The sequence below is a fragment of the Aethalodelphis obliquidens genome, unplaced genomic scaffold (assembly GCF_003676395.1).
Source record: "Aethalodelphis obliquidens isolate GAN/ISIS:26980383/991018 unplaced genomic scaffold, ASM367639v1 scaffold20, whole genome shotgun sequence".
Taxonomy (NCBI): Eukaryota; Metazoa; Chordata; class Mammalia; order Artiodactyla; family Delphinidae; genus Aethalodelphis; species Aethalodelphis obliquidens.
In genome coordinates this window covers 3968550-3986863 of record NW_020837964.1, presented here as the reverse complement: position 1 = coordinate 3986863, position 18314 = coordinate 3968550, and the positions used below count along the sequence as shown (strand labels likewise).

At 51.1% G+C, this 18314-nt stretch overlaps 1 long non-coding RNA gene across 1 annotated transcript in view; it reads left to right on the top strand.

Moving 5' to 3' along the window:
- Positions 1-18314, top strand: part of LOC113626995 (uncharacterized) — a 43656-nt gene that overhangs the window by 6531 nt on the left and 18811 nt on the right. The window contains exon 3 of the long non-coding RNA XR_003435383.1: positions 11329-11455. This is a non-coding gene — a long non-coding RNA (uncharacterized LOC113626995). The remainder of the gene's footprint in view (positions 1-11328; positions 11456-18314) is intronic.

Sequence of the window (18314 nt, the reverse complement as noted above, 5' to 3'; positions counted from 1 at the left end):
TGTGAGTGTGACCTTATATTTAGAAATAGGGTCTTTGCAGATGTCATCAAGTTAAGATGGGTTCATACTGGATTAGGGTGGCCCTAATGTAATGCCTGGTGTCCTTATAAGAAGAGGGGAATTTAGACACAGACACACAGGGAGAAAGCCATGTGTAAATGAAAGCAGAGATTGGAGTGCTTCTTCTGTAAGCCACGGAATCGTCCCTAGAGCCCTCAGAGAGAGCTCGGCCCTGCTGACAGCTTGATTGTAGACTTCAGGGCTCCAGCACTATACGTTTCTGCTGTTTTAAGAGCCCCTAGTTTGTGGCGCTTTGTTACGGCGGCCCCAGGACACTTGCACACCCACTGCCTGCTCTTGCCCATTTCCCAGTAGTCATTGCTTTGAGGAAACCACCTAGTGTCCCTCCAAACTGAACATATCCAAACGCGAGGCCTGGCCTTTGCTCACAGCTTATGTCCTTCCTCCGTTGTTGGGGGTAATCGTTTTACGAAGGGATGCTAGCCAGAGATGGCCGTTGAACTTTACTGATCCTTTGTTAGTTCTCAAAAGACTTTTCTGGGACTTCCCTGGTGGCGCAGTGGTTAAGAATCCGTGTGCCAATGCAGGGAACATGGGCTCGAGCCCTGGTCTGGGAAGATCCCACATGCCGCAGAGCAACTAAGCCCGTGTGCCACAACTACTGAGCCTGCGAGCCACAACTACTGGGCCCACGTGCCACAACTACTGAAGCCCGTGCGCCTAGAGCCCGTGCTCCACAACAAGAGAAGGCACTGCAATGAGAAGGCCGCGCACCACAAAGAAGAGTAGCCCCCGCTCGCCATAACTAGAGAGAGCCCACGTGCAGCAATGAAGACCCAACGCAGCCAAAAATAAATAAATTAATTAATTTTTGAAAAAAAGAGTTTTCTGAATTTCTGTGAAATTCAGAAGTCTGGTGACATGGGCTCTGGAGTTAAGAGAGCTGGTTCTGGGTCAGGTCCTGCTTGAAATGCCCTGTGTGTGATTTCAGAGGAGCACCTCAACCGTCGGGGTCTTCCTGCCATCAAGAGGGTTGGAGCGGGATTCCCTGGTGGTGCAGTGGTTGGGAGTCCACCTACCGATGCAGGGGACGTGGGTTTGTGCCCCGGTCCGGGAAGATCCCACATGCCGCGGAGCGGCTGGGCCTGTGAGCCATGGCCGCTGAGCCTGCACGTCCGGAGCCTGTGCTCCGCAGCGGGAGAGGCCACAATAGTGAGAGGCCCGCATACCGCAAAAAAATAATAATAATAATAAAAATAAATAAAATAAATAAAAAGAGGGTTGGAGCATGCCTAGCTCTTGGCCAGTTGTCAGGTCCCTTTAAAACTGGACCAGCCCCACGCCTGTTCCTCCTGCCTCCCCTCTCTCCATCCCTTAAACCGGTCTCAAGTGCTGTCTGCGTGGTGCAAACTGTATTTGGTTTCTCAAGGAAAGGACGCCACTAAATAAATAAGTAAATAAAAAGCAAAGTTCTTAGTTACACGTAGCCTCGAGAAGCTTAAAGGTCCCCTCTGGGAACTTTGCTGCCGAGCGAGCCTTCTTGACCTTCCCCGTTGGTTGTGGATCGGACAGGACTCCTGTATTTGTCAGTGACAGAAACTCAAACCAGAAGAGGCTCCCAATCAGAGGCCACTCTGGGAGCCGTGAAGGCTGTAACCAGGCACTTCAGTGCCGTGACGTCTCATGCTGTCTCCATCTCTCCCCACCTTGGGGGCTCTATGGGGACCTCTTTTTCTCTGAGAGTAAACAGGTTTTCTCCCAGCAGTGGGAAACACAGTGCTGGTATCCTCGGGCTTAGGTCCTCCAGCCTGATGCAAAAAGAGAAGGGAGAGCATCTCTCTTCCTGTTTCAGAATATAGGTGCTCCAGGGAAGGGCCTTTATTGGCCAGCCTTAGTCACATAGCTAAGCCGTGGACTTATCACTTGGGGGGGAGGAGTTCTATGATTGGCCAGGCCTGAATCACATGTCCACTCGGGGTGGGGCCCTGTGATTGGCAGCTCACCCAGCATCACATGACTGAGGTAAGAGGAGCACAGCTCTCCAAGGGCTGGAAAGGGAGGTGGGCAGAGCCGGGCCCCAGCTGTGCCCCAGCTCCCTCAGACCACAACCCAAGGAGCCCTAGACTGGACATCAGACCCACGAGATCCTGCAGTGCTGGTCAGTGGGTTTTGCACATCCGTTACTTCAAGATATATATATATATATATATATATATTTAATTTTTATTTATTTTTGGCTGCATTGGGTCTTCACTGCTGCGCGTGGGCTTTCTCTAGTCGCCGTGAGAGGGCGCTACTCTTCTTTGCGGTGCGCGGGCTTCTCATTGCAGTGGCTTCCCTTGTTGCAGAGCATGGGCTCTAGAGCGCAGGCTCAATAGTTGTGGCGCACGGGCTTAGTTGCTCCACGGCATGTGGGATCTTCCCGGACCAGGCTTCTCCACAGGGCAGAGCCTGAAAGTCACAGAGCCATCCCCGCCCAGCACACGTGGGAGCGAGATCCCATTTTACAGACAGGAAAACCGAGGCTCTGAGGGCTCTACCCCTCGCCCGAGAAATTCCTCAGCAGTTCACAGCCACGTCTTCTGCTGCTCAGACCAGGCAGTTGCCGGGAATTTGGGCCAGCCTCCTTTTCGCCCAGATGTTGGACCAAGTCCTTTGAATTCCCAGCAGAAGGGAGAGGTCCACAGACATCTCAGAGCTCAGATTAGGACTGTGGACTGTGGCTCTCTAGCCTGCTTTGTGGCGAGCTTGGGAAGTGACCCTGTGGCGTGGCGGCTGGCGAGTGCCTTCAGCCTGGGCAGCAAGACCCTTTTTCATGAGCGTGAACCGCCCTTGGCCCCGACGAAACAGCAGCGGGTTCCAGGCTTGAGGTTGTGCCCACAGGATTCACTGAGCCCAGCTGGTCAGCCCAGCCAGAGACGCAGTCACCGAAAGCCACAAGAGTCCCACCCGAGGGACCTGTCCTGCCCTGTGCAGCTCCCCCCCCCGGCCCCGCCGGGAAGGGCCAGCCCAGTCCTCCGTAGGAGGGCCCAGTTGCCGGGAGGGCCCCATGTCAACGCGGGAGGGCCCAAGACTTGTGGCCCCCGCGTTGACAGGCAGTGGGTACACAGAGAGACGGGTGTGAGTGGAGCGCAGGGCCCCTGGAGCAGGGGCGTCGGGAGTGACTGGATTGAGGCCAGCATACACAGGCCCTGGTGGCCTTTCTCCTGGACTCACAGGAGGGCTGATGGGCGTGGGGCGGGGCGGGGCGAGCTCTGTATTTAGGTCCACGCTCCACTGGAGGACCGCTTCCTCCGTCCACATCGCTCTGCCTGGAACTGTGTCCGGTAACTAGTCGGCCCTTGGCACTGATGGCAACTCCGCTGTTCTGGTGTCTCTGGCTAAAACCCAGAGGTCACCCTTGAGGCCTCATTTTCTCGCATCTCACACCCAAACGCTGGGTCGCCTTATAGTGGCTCACCTGCAAAGGGAAGTCCAAGGCCAGCTGCTTCTCTCCACCTGCACTGCCTCTGCCTGGTCCAGGCCGCCGTCTTCTCGCCTGGGCCATGCTGTGGTATCCCCGCTGTGCTGTGTGTCCCCGTGAGCCCGCCCTCACCCTGCGTGCTCTCTCCCAACGTAGCAGGCCGAGGGATGCATGGAGAACTTGACTTCTGTCCGCTCCTGGGCCTCCCCTCTCAGAAGCCCCCAAGGTCTTTCCATCTATACTGAGGTGAATAGCATCCCCCCGCCAAATTCACATCTGCCTGGACCTGTGAGCGTGACGTCATTTGGAAATAAGGTCTTTGCAGATGTAATCAAGTTTAAATGAGGTCAGACTAAAGTAGCCCTAATCTAATGACCAGGGTCTTTATAAGAAGAGGGGAATTTAGGCACAGACACAGAGGGAAGACACATGTGTGAAGACAGAGGTGCAGGGGGGAGGAATGCAGCCACAGGCCAAGGACACCTGAGGCCACCAGAAGCCAGAAGAGACAAGGCAGGATCCTCCCTGAGAGCCTTCAGGTGGAGCCTGGCCCCGCTGACACCTTGATTCCAGACTTCTGGTCTCCCAAACCGTGAGACAACATACTTCCGTTGTTTGACGCCACCCAGTTTGTGGCCATGTGTTATAACAGCCACAGGAGACTAATGCCGCCGCCTCTATCTGCCGTGTGGAGATTGCAACGCTCATCATCTAGCAAAGCCCCTGAGAAATTCTGCAAGTGAGCACGTGTTCCATTTTCCCGAGCTTATCCCATCATGCAGGCATCCAGCTGCAACTACCCTTTCACCTCCCATGGGACCCACTTTGGGAAACGTTGGACTAGAAAATTCCTGACGTCCCCTCCAGGCTGAAAGTTCTGTTGCTTTTGGAATTGGAAGCCAAGCCATGAAATACATAGAAAAGTGTATGCGTGATTAGATACTAATTTTAAATATAGTCAAAATGCTCCTGCAATTGTGGGGAAGCAAAACGAGTCCGGGGAAGAACAGCTGCTCTAGTTAAGCAGTCGGATGTGAACGCCACCGACCCCGTAGGAGCTCAGTCTGAGGTCGGTCACTGTGGGAATGAGAACAGTGTAGTGGGTAAGACTGTTTCCTTGGGCTGTGTTCCTAGAAGTGGACTTGCTGGGTCAAAGGTTTTGCATTTTTAAGACATGAGATTCATAGTGCCAAACTGCTCTCCAGAAGGTTGTACAGGTTTAAACTTCCACTAACGCAGACCAGCGGTACCCATTCTCCCATCTGTGCCAACACTGGCCATTATCCTATTTGACATCTATAAATTGTCCTGTGTGTTTTGACCACAAAGGTAAATAGAGCTTTTATTGAGTTATCTCAGTTTCTACCGAGTCATGCCCAGAGCAGCCTGCCCACCAGCCCATCGCTGCCAGCAGAGGACTCTTGCCAATGACTGGGCAGCGGTGCCCTGAGGTCAGGCCAAATTTTTGGAGGAAACAGCAGACCACACTCAGATTTGGCCCGAAATATTAAACTCTGAAAAAGAGAAGATCCAGTGTCATAGGATCCTTCCCCGGAACAGAGTGGGAGAGAGAAGAGACGTTGGGATTTGGAGTCAGGAACACCCGAGGGTTTGTCCTGACCTGGCCCCTCTCTAGCTCCGTGACCTTGGGCAACTTACGCGAGCTTTTTGCACCTCAGTCTCCTTAGCTTTGATGTGGCCTAACGACGGCCCCGACCTCTCTGAGTCTGATGGGGATTAAATCATTTCCTCGTTATGAGATGGGCTTTGCGTGTGGAACCCTAAACAAGCTGAGGTTCCAGGTGGTCCAATCCAGAGAGCATCGCAGAGAGGTGTAGTGCAGCCACCAGAACGGGTTAGGAAGGAACCTGGGTTCCCCCCTGCCCTTCTCTCAAACGTCAAGGGGAATCCACTCCTTAGCCCACAGTTGTGCTTCTTAACATCCTGCTTCCTCTGCCCCCTGCGTGTCTTGCGTCCATCCTGCGGCAGCTCCAGGACCCCCGCAGCCCCCCAATCCCCCGCAAAGGTCAGCTCTCGCTTTTGCCCTTTGCCCCCTCCACTTTGCTTTTGTCATGGAAATGAGCTTCCTCTCTCCAGTTGTGCCTGTTTCCTCATGGCCTCCCCTAGGATCTAGATTCTCCACAAGAAAGGGAGGATCCTCCCCTCTGTTTTCTGGCCTCTGTGGGTCCTGTTCCCCTCTACCTACTCCCGCCTCTGCCTACAACGTGGAACCAGTCTGAGAAAGACAGAACTCTCTTCGGGAAGCGGGGTGGGAGGGAGCTGAGTGGGCAAAGACAAAATACTCTTTAACTGATGGGGGCCCGTTCTGTAAACGTATCCGCGTGTGCTGCCGCTGGCTCCCCTGCTTCCGTCACTTCTCCCTTAACTGAAGCTTTGTAACATCTTTGGAGCTTTCCCTGTAGTGAACATGTTCTTTTTTTCCTCTGAGTCTCCCGAAAGAGAGGTGAGGGGGGGGCAAGCTCTAACCCGAGTTTTGGGGCCAGACCGGCATGGCGGCCCAGCCTTGGGAGAGGCAGGCATGGGAGGTTGGGGCTGGTGGGAGGTCGTCGTCAGTGGCTGCCTCTTTCTCTAGCCTCTTCCCCCCATTGTCAGAGGGCCCCGTTGCTTGCACAGCATGTGTTCAAACAGAACCCACCGAGGTCGCCTCTCCCTCCGCCACCATCCTCACCCTCCTGCTGGGGTCCTGAGAGCGCCAGGTGCCGAGCCCCCCCTGAGCCTTGCCCTGAACCTTATCGTGTTCCCTGAGATGCAGAGCGTGCTCTGCTCCTGTGTGTCCTGTCCAGCCCTGACGGGAGGGTGGAGCAAGGTTCGGGGCTGGGGAGAGCTGGAGAGGTGGGGTCAGCCTGGGGTCAGCCCTTCTTAGGAGCTGGGTGGCCTCACGTAGGGTGCTGCGCCTCTACAAGCGTCGCCCTCCTCATCCGCGAAGTGGTCGTGATGATACCTGCCCCCTCACGGCACAGGGCTCGGAGGAAGCCGAACCTGCTAGGCACGCTTAGCTGTGGGCCGCCGTGCATTCCCTCTCTGTGCACCAGGCATCTGCCGGCTGTCCATTCAGCACTCCGTGCCGGGCGTCCCGCCAACTCCTGGTGGTACCCGAGGAGTAGTAGCTGCCGGGGTGGTCGCTGACAGTCTCACCCAGTGGGCGTAATTGCTTTGATGAGAGTACGGGGCCTGTGGGCTTAAAGGGGGGCCTAACCCAGCCTGGGGTGACGAGGGAAGGCTCCCTGGAGGAGGTGGTGACTGAGCCAGGCCTTAAACAGTGTGTGAAAAGTAGTCGTTCATTTTTCCATCTGTGTGATTAACAAGCATCTATACCATGTCTGCAGAGTAGGAATGCCAAGTCAGGTGTTGGGAAAACGAGGGCACATCAAGTGTTGGCCCTGGGAGATTTGAGGCCAGGAAAGTGGCGAGGATGTCTCAGACCTCCCTTTCCAGGCTGCACGGGGCCAGGGCGTGGCCAGGCTGGGTGAGGGAGTGCTGGCAGGGCTGTCCCCACGTGAGGGTCAGAGCCAAGGGCCCCGCACCCCGTTAGATATGGGAGAGCCGTGTGGTGGAGTAGCATGCAGCCAACGACCTCCAAGATACATCGTTAAGTGAAAAACAAAGTGCCAGACTTGCAGGATGGGGCCATTATGCTACATATGTGTGCACGTGTGTGTGTGAGCACACGTACGGGACGCCCAGGACACGGACTGGAAGTCTCTCACCCACCTGAGACCCTGCTCCTGGGAGGATGTTTGCTGCTCATCTGAGGAGCCCACGGGGTTGCAGAAAGCCAGCAGGGCCGGGGGGAGAGGGGACAGGCCCAGAGCAGGCTAGCACAGCTGGCGAGAAGGCCCCCCCCCCAACACGGGGTTGCCGCGTGGCATTGAGGTGGACGCTTGTTATATGCATACAAGCATGTGATGGGGTGTTACTCAGCCGTGACCCGCTCCACCACGCATGAGCCTCGAAGACGTGCTGAGTGAAGGAAGCCAGGCACAGCGTGTGAGTCCGTCCACAAGCAGTGTCCAGAGCAGGCCAGTCCATAGAGACAGAGTGAATGGTCGCTGGGGGCTGCGGAAGCGGGAGTGATGTTGGGTCTAGGGTTTTTTGGGGGATGATGGAAATGCTTTGGAACTAAACACAGGTAGTGGTTACACAACACTGTGAGGGTACCAAATGCCACTGAATTGTCTACTTTAAAATGGTCAGTTGTTTTTCTTCTTTTTTTTAATTGAAGTGTAGTTGGTTTACAGTGTTGTGTTAATTTCTGCTGCACAGCAAAGTGACCCAGTTGTACATATATATTCTTTTCCATATTCTTTTCCATTCTGCTCTATCACAGGATATTGAATACAGTTGCCTGTGCTCCACAGGAGGACCTTGTTGTTTACCCATCCTCTGTGCAAAGACATAGCTGCTCACCCCAAGCTCCCACAGTCCCCTCCCCCTTGGCAACCACAAGTCTGTTCTCTATGTCTGAGAGTCTGTTTGTGCTTCAGAGATGGGTTCACTTGTGTCATATTTTAGATTCCACATATAACTGATATCATATGGTAGTTGTCTTTCTCTTTCTGACTTACCTCACTTAGTATGATAATCTCTAGTTGCATCCATGTTGCTGCAAATGGCATTATTTCATTGTTTTTTATGGCTGAGTAATATTCCATTGTGTATATGTACCACATCTTCTTTATCCATTCCTCTGTCGATGGACATTTCGATTGTTTCCACGTCTTGGCTATTGTGAATAGTGCTGCTGTGAACATAGGGGTGCATGCATCTTTTTGAATTACAGTTTTGTCTGGACATATGCCCAGGAGTGGGATTGCTGGATCATATGGTAGCTCTATTTGTAGTTTTTAAGGAACCTCCATATTGTTTTCCATTGTGACTGTACCAGTTTACTTTCCCAGTAACAGTGCAGGAGGGTTCCCTTTTCTCCACACCCTCTCCAGCATTTATTATTTGTAGACTTTTTAATGATGGCCATTCTGACGGGTGTGAGGTGGTACCTCATTGTAGTTTTGATTTGCATTTCTCTAATAATTAGCGATGTTGAGCATCTTTTCATGTGCCTGTTGGCCACCTGTATGTCTTCTTTGCAGAACTGTCTATTTAGGTCTTCTACCCATTTTCAGTTGGGTTGTTTTTTTGTTGTTGAGTTGTATGAGCTGTTTGTATGTTTTGGCAAGTAAGCCCTTGTTGGTCACATCATTTGCAAACATTTTCTCCCATTCTATAGGTTCTCTTTTCATTTTGTTTATGGTTTCCTTTGCTGTGCAAAAGCTTGTAAGTTTGTTTAAGTCCCATTTATTTTTGCTTTTACTTCTGTTGCCTTGGGGGACTGACCTAAGAGAACAGTGGTATGATTTATGTCAGAGAATGTCTTGCCTCTATGCTGTTCTAGGAGTTTTATGGTTGTCCTCTCTTACATTTAGGTCTTTAAGCCATTTTGAGTGTATTTTTGTGTGTGGTGTGAGGGTGTGTTCCAGCTTCATTGATTTACGTGCAGCTGTCCCGCTTTTCCAGCACCACTTGCTGAAGAGACTGTCATTTTCCCATTGTATATTCTTGCCTCCTTTGTCAAAGATTAATTGACCATAGGTGTGTGGGTTTATTTCTGGGCTCTCTGTTCTGTTCCATTGATCCATATGTCTGTTTTTGTGCCAATACCATGCTGTTTTTATTACTGTAGCTTTGTAGTATTATCTGAAGTCTGGGAGCATTATGCCTTAAAATGGTCAGTTTTATGTTATGTGAATTTTGCCCCCATAAGTTCTTTAAAAGAATTCAAACGTTGTCCCGATGACTGTGCATGTAAGGACGGCCGCCCTGGGCCCCAGGCTGCTGACCAGGGAAGAATGGGGCCCAGGCAGCCATGAATCTGCATTTCTAGGTGAAACCTCCTGTTTTACAGATGGGAGCAACTGACTGTGGGTATTTGACCCACCCATGGGGGCCAGTTCCAGGTCACGGCCACCAGTCTGTGGCCGCTGCCCAAGAGCATCCACCCTTGGTCCAGAGCGCCTTGGTGGCTGCCCACAGGCCTTGGGCTTTGCTGGGAAACAGGAGGGCAGATGGAAAAGTACCCCCAGTGGGGAGAGTCCCAGACAAACTGAAGGCGCTGGTGGTTTTCAAAGACACGAGCTGCAGCCTCTTAAAATTCCCCAGGCCTCCCTGCCATGGATAAAGTGCTTTCTGGGGAGATTGCAAATGTTTGCTCTGGTGGGACTTTGTTATAAATGGACTTGGTTTTGTTTAGTTGGTTACGGTTTTATTTGGTTAAAAAAACCCAACCCTACAAGATCATCTTAACTGAGGACTCCATGTTAATCCAAAAAAACCAAGAAAGGGCAAACAAGATGGACCAGTAGTCCGACTGCCCGCTGCACGTCGGGTCTGGCTGCAAAGCCCTTCATCGGACCAGCCTGTCATAGTTGCTACCGTTTCTGGAGTGCCTACTGTGTACCAACCGTCCCGGTCAGCCCTGTATGGTTCCTTCTTTCTAATCCTCCCAAAGTCTTCACAAGGCAGGAACTGTTGTTGCATTGTTTTAAAGATGAGCAAACTGAGGCCCAGAGAGGTGAAGGTGCTTGCCCCAGGTCACACAGCTGGAAGGTGGCAGGGATGGACATTGTAGCCTGTCTGGCTCTTTCAATGGTATCTCACAGCCACTTAGGCTGAAAGCCAGACCTGCCCTCAGAGTAACCCTCACGGAGGCCACCTGGTCACCGAGATTTCTGGGGCGATGAGCAGAGCCCTGTGTCTGCCAGCGAGCCTGCAAGGCCACCGGTGAGCAACCGTCCCCTGGTGCCTAGATGGCAAGGTGTCACCCAGGCCGAGGCCAGAGAAAGGCCATGTGCAGACCCCCCTCCCTGGCCACTTAAACCCGCACCCCTGCATCCCATTGGGGTGGCTTTCCACAGCAGATGCAACCCCTGCTCCCACCAAGGACCCCTCCCTAACAATCCACCCAAGACGGAAATGTCTTTGAAATTCCTGATCTTGAGAAGTCCGTTTGCTTTGCTCCTGGGCCTTGGGGGAGATGGTCAGCCCATCTTTGAGAAATCAGCTTCAGATGAGCCCCTGCCCCACCCAGCTGATGACCTTTGTGTCTGTGCACACGTGTTAACCCCTCAGCATCTTCTCTGAGCCTGGTAGGCTGACACGTGAGCTTCACCAGCTCTTCCAACCCCAGTGTTCTCTGATTTTAACCAGCTCCAATTCTGAGTTCACTGCCAAGCCTTTCCCTGCCCCAGGGCCTTTGCACAGTCCTTCCCTCCCCCAGGGGCCCTCCCTGATTCTTCTGTCTCTGTGATACTCTCGCTAATGCTCCCTCTCCCTGCTGCTGTTCTTTTTTTTTTTTTTTTTTTGCCTTATGCGGGCCTCTCACTGTTGTGGCGTCTCTCGCTACGGAGCACAGGCTCCGGACACGCAGGCTCAGCAGCCATGGCTCATGGGCCCACCCGCTCCGCGGCATGTGGGATCTTCCCGGACCGGGGCACGAACCCATGTCCCCTGCATCAGCAGGCAGACTCCCAACCACTGTGCCACCAGGGAAGCCCCCTGCTGCTGTTCTTTTATAGCACTTATCACAGCATATAATTATACATTTAATTTCTTATATTTGTGTTTACTGAGGGCAGAGGCCTCGCCAGCACACAGTAGGTGTTCAGTAAATATTTGTGGACCGGCCAGCTGGATGCGCCAATGTTGTAGGAATTTTTCTGTGGCCTGAGCAGTGTGCAGTGCCCATGCATTTGCTATCCCATGGCGCCCTCTGGTGGACATTAGGCAGATGCCAGGCTGAGACTAACCCCTTTCTCCTCTCCTTTCAGCATCGTCCCCAGCCCCGTGCCACCCGGGACCTGGCCACCAAGGTGTGGCCACCATCGGTGACGTGAGTACATGAAGCAGCAGAAGTGGGTCTTCCTGGAGTTCTGTGAGCTGCTTCTGGATGACAAGGTGAGTTTGAAGTCAGCCAGCTTCTCATTATTATCATTAATAATATTGTCATTGTTATTGAATAGCGTTAGTAACGTTCAACATAAAACACTCGTTGTGCGCCACCCATGGGTCCCTGAGCAGCCTCTCCCTGTCGTCGCCTGGGTCCCTTCCCTCTCTCCTCTTCCAGGTGGTGATGGAAACCGTGGTGGGCATGTCCCTGTCATTAACCCATCTCCGTTGCCCCTGGATTTGCATTAAAGCTCATGGGGAAAAGGTCAAGCGAGTTTATATCCCGAGCCAGGGAATGTGATGCTGTGGGACACACATCCCAGACACTCAGAAAGCAGAGTCTGAATATCCGAGGAAGCCCACAAGTGCCCGGTTGGGCCTGGCACCTGCACACACGCTGAGCACAACACAGAGCTTCCGGTGCGGGGGCGGGCGCAGCTCCGGGAAATCGACAGCCATTGCTCAAGGCTGAGGGAGGCGCGACTCAGCCTGCAGACAAGGGTGAGGGTCATCTGGCATATACTTTGCGGTTCAAACCCTGAACTGAAAATATTATCGAAAAAACCTCGGTGAAGGTTTTATTGTTCTCGACTCCTCTGTTTATTCAAGAAGTTATTATTTTTTTTTACTGTTTTTACTTTAAAAAATAAAAACAGAGAAGGATCTAGGTTAGAAAAAAGTGCTTTTATTCTAGCCAAAACGCCCGTGGGGAATCCCTCCTTTCTCCGTACCTGTGACAACCTGGGCACATCCTGTAACCTTGAAGAAACTCAGTTGTTTTGGTCTATAAAATGGGTACACTGTTACCTGCCTGAAGGTCGTAGGGAAAATGCAATCAGATCATGTATAGGAAGGCATTTTGGAGACCGGAAACGTCAGAAGTGCGTCCTGGCGATCATTACTATTCTTTAACCTTGCACTTGGAGCTCTTCTTGGAACTCGAGCAAGTTCTTCCAGCCTGGGGCCGGTGCTGGTTTGTCGGAGGGCTGGTTGCTGCCTGTGAGCCTCAGCTTCCTGGTGCCCACGGGCCTGTCGAGCTTGGCCGTCCCACGCCGGGCACCTGCTCGGGAGAGGATTTCAGGGCTGGTGCGCCTGTGGACTCAGAACACTGTGTCTCGAATGAGCCAGAGCTTGTGTACCCAAAGGACCACGTCCGCTTCAAAGTGGGCCCCGGCCACCTCCGCACTGATTTGATGATGTCTCCGGACCTTAAGACAGGCCTGCCACTTAGGGGAAGTGGCTTCAGAGCTGGGTGAGCCCTTCCTCGGGGTGCCTGGGAAGCAGCCAGGGTCACTGCAGGGCGGCAGGTCAGCGAGGACCGCCCTGCGCTGCCGCAGGTCTCAGCAAACTCCAGCAGCAGCCGGGATGCTAGCTCTGAAGGACTGCTACTCTCCCCTGCCACGCGACCCCGCCGAGGGCCCCCCCCCGACCGACGCGTTTCCTGCTTAAATAATCGGCCTTTTCTTGCCTTTTCCTTCGGCCTGTATGAGCCGTGTCACCGTCCAGGCTTGTCTCGTTAAGCCGCAGGCTGTCCTCAGAATGAGGAGGCTGTAAACACCCTTCTAAAGTAGACGGCAAGCGGCTCAGCTCAGTAGCCTGCTTTCTGGGTCATGTACTCAGAAACACTGCTTATTCTACAAACCTATGAGGACTTAAAAATTGAGATTTTCTGAAAGGCTCGTCACCTCAGCAAATCCAAATGCTCTCCTTGCCCTCTGTTCCCCTCCTGTTTCGACTTTATACGGACGTGCCTGTGTTTCCGTGCATGTCATCCTGACACAGGAGTGTAACCGAGGGTGGTCTTCTTCGCTCACACAAGCGAAATACGTTTCAACGTTGCCAAATGGTTAATACTTTGACTGCGCAGCTACCATAGAGTAATTAACGCTTCCCATGTTGGCTGACATCTAGACTTTGCTACTCAAAGTGTGGGCCACGGACCAGCAGCAACAGCACCACCAGGAGTTGGTTAGAGATGCAGAGTCTCAGGCCGCACCCAGGACCTGCTGAATCAGAATCTAAAGTTTACCCGGATGCAGGGAATTTGTGTGTCCATGAAAGTGTTAGTGTGTAAAATGTTGGATGTATTTGGGCAACACGGTGATGTCCTCACGAGAAGAAGGCCTTGCAGGGCGTTCACTTCTGTGGGTTCTCATGTGTGAACGACTCTTGAGAAGAACCTGGGGGCTTTAGGGACCCGAGTGAATGTCAGTGCTTGCTCCCAGCTCTCTCCAGTCAGCCTGCAAAGTCGTGCTTCTCTGGGATGTTCCAGCACTGGAAAAGAAATCACAACCATAGAGCCAAGTGTCTCTGGCCCACCTGGGTGGACAGAGGAGACGACCAAAAAATGGGCCGGATGTTTTTAGGAACGATGGGCTGACGCCACAGGAAGGGAGACGGCATAACGGTGGCAACACCAAGTTTCATGAGTTGGAATTAAATGACGTCATCGCTGATTCCTGCAGCTGGTTAGTCTTACCCGGAGTTGCTGTGTTTGTGTTACTTGGAAAACGTGTGGTGACCATGTGACCTGCAACCAGGTCACCGTTCCTGCGGCGCCATCTTTAAAGCTCTGGGAGGTCCACGTGGTCTGGAGCAGCTCGTCACCCTTGGTCTGGGGCTGGGTAGGAGCCTTCATTTCTCCCTTCTCGACTCGTTCCACACGATGTCCTCAGGACGACAGTGAGAACGAGGAGATGCAATAAAAGCAGCATAATTAAACCCCAAATGTGTCATTTGGTTTGAACATTGCTTCTTTATCAATTTGAGGTCTCAAGTACCTCCCCCCCAAATTCCTCAAAACAAAGTATGTGCCACTAATGCTTGCGTTGGTGACCCCCAGAGCAGTGATGCCGACCGTTAACTCTCTACCAGACCCACCGCAGCACTCACCTCGGCTGGCGTTTTCAAGTGGTGTGCTGTTTCTTCGTGGTTTAGTCTTGGTAGGTTTCTGATTCTAGGAATTGATCCTCTTCTTCTGGGTTATCCAGTTTGCAGGCCCGTAATTGTTCGTAGTGGTCTCTTGTGACCATTCTTCTTCCTCTGGCATCGGTTATAATGTCTAGTTTTTCATCTCTAGTCTTATTAAGTCTGCACAGACCTATAACTAATACAGAGATTGAGTCAGTGATCAAAAATCTCCCAACAAAGTCAAGTCCAGGAATAGATGGCTTCACTGGTAAAGTCCACTTTAACACTTAAGGAAGAATTAATGCCATTCCTTCTCAAACTCTTTCAAAAAACTGAAAAGGTGGAAACACTTCCAAAGTGATTTTATGAGGCCAGCATTACCCTGATACCAAAGCCAACGACACCACAAGAAAAAACTACAGGCCAATATCCCTGATGAACATGGATGCAAAAATCCTCCATAAAACACCAACGAACTGAATCCAACAGCACATTAAAAGAATCGTATGCCATGACCAAGTGGGATTTAGCTTTGGAATGCAAGGATGTTTCAACAAACAAAAATCAATTAATGTGATACACCATATTAACCGAATAAAAGATAAAAGATATGATCGCCTCTATAGAAGCAAAAAAAAAAAAAGCATTTGACAAAATTCAACCCCCTTTCATGATAAAAACTCTCAACAAGCTAGGAAGAGAAGGCAAGTAACTCAACGTAATAAAGGCTATATATAAAAAGCCCACAATTAATATCATACTCAATAGTGAAAAACTGAAAGCTTTTCCTCTGAACCAGAAACAAGGCAAGGATGCCCGCTCTCACCTCTTCTATTTAACACAGTACTGGAAGTCCCAGCCAGAGCAGGTAGGCAAGAAAAAGAAGTAAAAGGCATTCAGGTTGGAAAGGAAGAAATAAAACTGTCCCTGTTGGCAGACAACATAATGTTGCAAACTCTAAAGATGCCACCAAAAAACTGCTAAAACTAATAAATTCAGTAAAGTTGCAGAATACAAAATCAGCACGCAAAAATCAGCTGCATTTCTATACCCTAACCACAAACTGCCTGAAGGAAATTAGGAAAACAATCCTGTTTACAATGGCACCAAAAAGAATAAAATACTTAGGAATAAACTTAACTAAGGAGGTAAAAGACTTGTATACTGAAAACTACAGAACGCTGATCAAAGAAATTAAAGAAACAAATGGAAAGACATCCATGTTTCTGGACTGGAAGACTTAATATTGTGAAAATGTCTATACTACCCAAATATATCTACAGATTCAGCACAATCCCTATCAAAATCCCAACAGTATTTTTTACAGAAATAGAGAAAACTCTAAAATTCATATGGAACCACAAAAGATCACAAAGAGCCAAATCACTCTTGAGAAAGAACAAAGCTAGAGGCCTCACACTTTCTAGATTCAAAATATATCACAAAGCTGTTGTAATAAAAACAGTATGGTACTGGCATGAAGAGAAACATATAGACCAATGGAATAGAATACAGAGCCCAGAAATAAAACCACGTGTGTACGGTCAACTGGTCTTCAACAAGGGTGCCAATGTTACACGATGGGGAAAGGACAGTCTCTTCAGCAAGTGATTTTTAGAAAACTGGACGTCCACACATCTTACACCACAGAGACTGGACCCTTACCTTACACCGCACATAAAACACATCAACTCCAAGTGGGTCAGACTTAAGAGGCCTGAAACTCATAGCATAGCACACAGGGGTTGAAAACAGTGTCCATACAACCTGTGCATGGATGTTTATGGCAGCTTTACTCATCATTGCCAAAACTTGGAGGCAAGCACGATGCCCTTAGGTGGACAAATGGATAAACTGTGGCACAGCCAGAGAGCGGAATACTATGCAGCACTAAAGAGAAATGCCCTGTCAAGCCGTGAAAAGACACGGAGGAACCTTAAAGGCATATTACCGTGTGAAAGAAGCCAATCTGAAAAGGCTACTTTATGGTTCCAACTCTATGAGATTGTGGAAAAAGGCAAAACTATGAAGACAGTAAAAAGATCAGTGGTTGCCAGTGTGGGCAAGGGAGTGGAGGGATAGGTAGGCAGAGCACAGAATATTTCTAGGGCACTGAAAATACTCGGAGTGCTGCCATAATGGAGGATACACAGCATCAGACGCTTGTCCAAACCCATGGAATGTACACCACCAAGAGTGAGCCTAATGTAACTGTGGACTCTGGGTGGTGATGACGTGTCAGTGTAGGTTCATCAGCTCATCAGTGACAAGTGCACCATCTGGCGGAGACGCTGACAGCGTGGGGAGGCTGTGCGTGTGTGGGGACAGCGGGTATGTGGGAACTCTCTCTACCTTCCTCTCAATTATACTGTGCACCTTAAACTGCTCTTAAAAAAGCAGTCTTTTATAAAACTCTTGAAAATTAAAACTATCACAGCCTGAATAAAATATCCAATAGAAGAGATAGAAGACAAAGTTAGGTATATTTTCCAGAAAACAGAGGAGACAATGAGAGGAAATCAGAGTAGAGTCTAGGCAGCCCAATGCGTAAAAGTCAGAAAAATAAGAAACTGGAGAGGGTGAAACTCCCAAAGACAGAACACGGCAGTCTTTTTTTTTTTTTTTTTTTAACTTTATTTATTATTGGCTGTTGGGTCTTCGTTGCTGCGCGCGGGCTTTCTCTAGTTGCGGCGAGCAGGGGCTACTTTTCTTTGCGGTGCGCGGACTTCTCATTGTGATGGCTTCTCTTGTTGTGGAGCACAGGCTCTAGGCACGCGGGCTCAGTAGCTGTGGCTCGCGGGCTCTAGAGCTCAGGCTCAGTAGTTGTGGTGCACGGGCTTAGTTGCTCTGCAGCATGTGGGATCTTCCCGGACCAGGGCTCGAACCTGTGTCCCCTGCATTGGCAGGCGGATTCTGAACCACTGCGCCACCAGGGAAGCCCCTGGAACACAGCACTTTTGTCAGAACCGAGGAGCACGTGTCTAAGGTGGAAAGGGTCCACCAAGCATTGGCATCAAGGCAGAGGACTGTTGACTTTGAGGAACCAAGGACTAAAAAGAAGATAGTGAAGGCTTCCTGAGTTAATAAAAAAAAAAAAAAAGGTCGTCTGAGACAGGAACCGGAAGTTCCCAGACCCTCTCGGCGGCAAAACTGGGAGGCCGCAGTGGGGTCTCCAAAGTGCACAGAGACCCCGTAATTTCCACGCCTGCCATCAGTCCTGGGGCAGAGCCATTCCTTCCGTAAAGATCAGCACCCGGCTCGGGGAGCGCTCGCTGACCCAGCCGCACACCTGCAGTTGGCCGTAACTTCCCTGTGTCCTGTGCGGGGAGCGATCTGGTTTCATACTGGATCCTCAGGCAACACTGTGGGCAGCTGGCCTGTCACTGAAGGCTCCAGAATGCTACTTTGGGATCAACAAGGATTTTACGGGCACCCCGCCCACCATTCCCGGGCTTTTCCCAGGCCGTCTCCCCTTCAGGATACTTCTCTCTGCTTAAGCTGCAAAACCCAAATCTAACGGAAGACGGGATTCAGCCACCTTCCTCGTTGGGTCGTCTTTTCATTTTCCATTTTAATGCAGACGTCATCTGAGATGAGCCTATAAAACATTCCAACAGGAAGAACACAGAACAGCGGCACAATTCTGCAGAGCCACAGACACAAGCCTGAGGGTGGCTGCCGGCGCAGCGGCGTGCTCGGGGACGCGTCTGCAAGGCCGGCCAGTGCCTCCCTACGTGGCGGCCACCCTCGCCTCGCCTCGCCTCTCTGGGTCCCTCCCTTGACTGCAAGTACTAGACACACTGTTGAATGAAGTTGTGGGCACCTGAGATGCTGGATGGAAGAGCGTGATCTTTACAATTTTTATTTCCAAGCGCACTAAAAAAATGAAGGGATGTTTAGGACAAAGCTAAGTGAGATCAGTTGCGTCGACTGGAAGTAAAATGTTAAATGTGGAGAC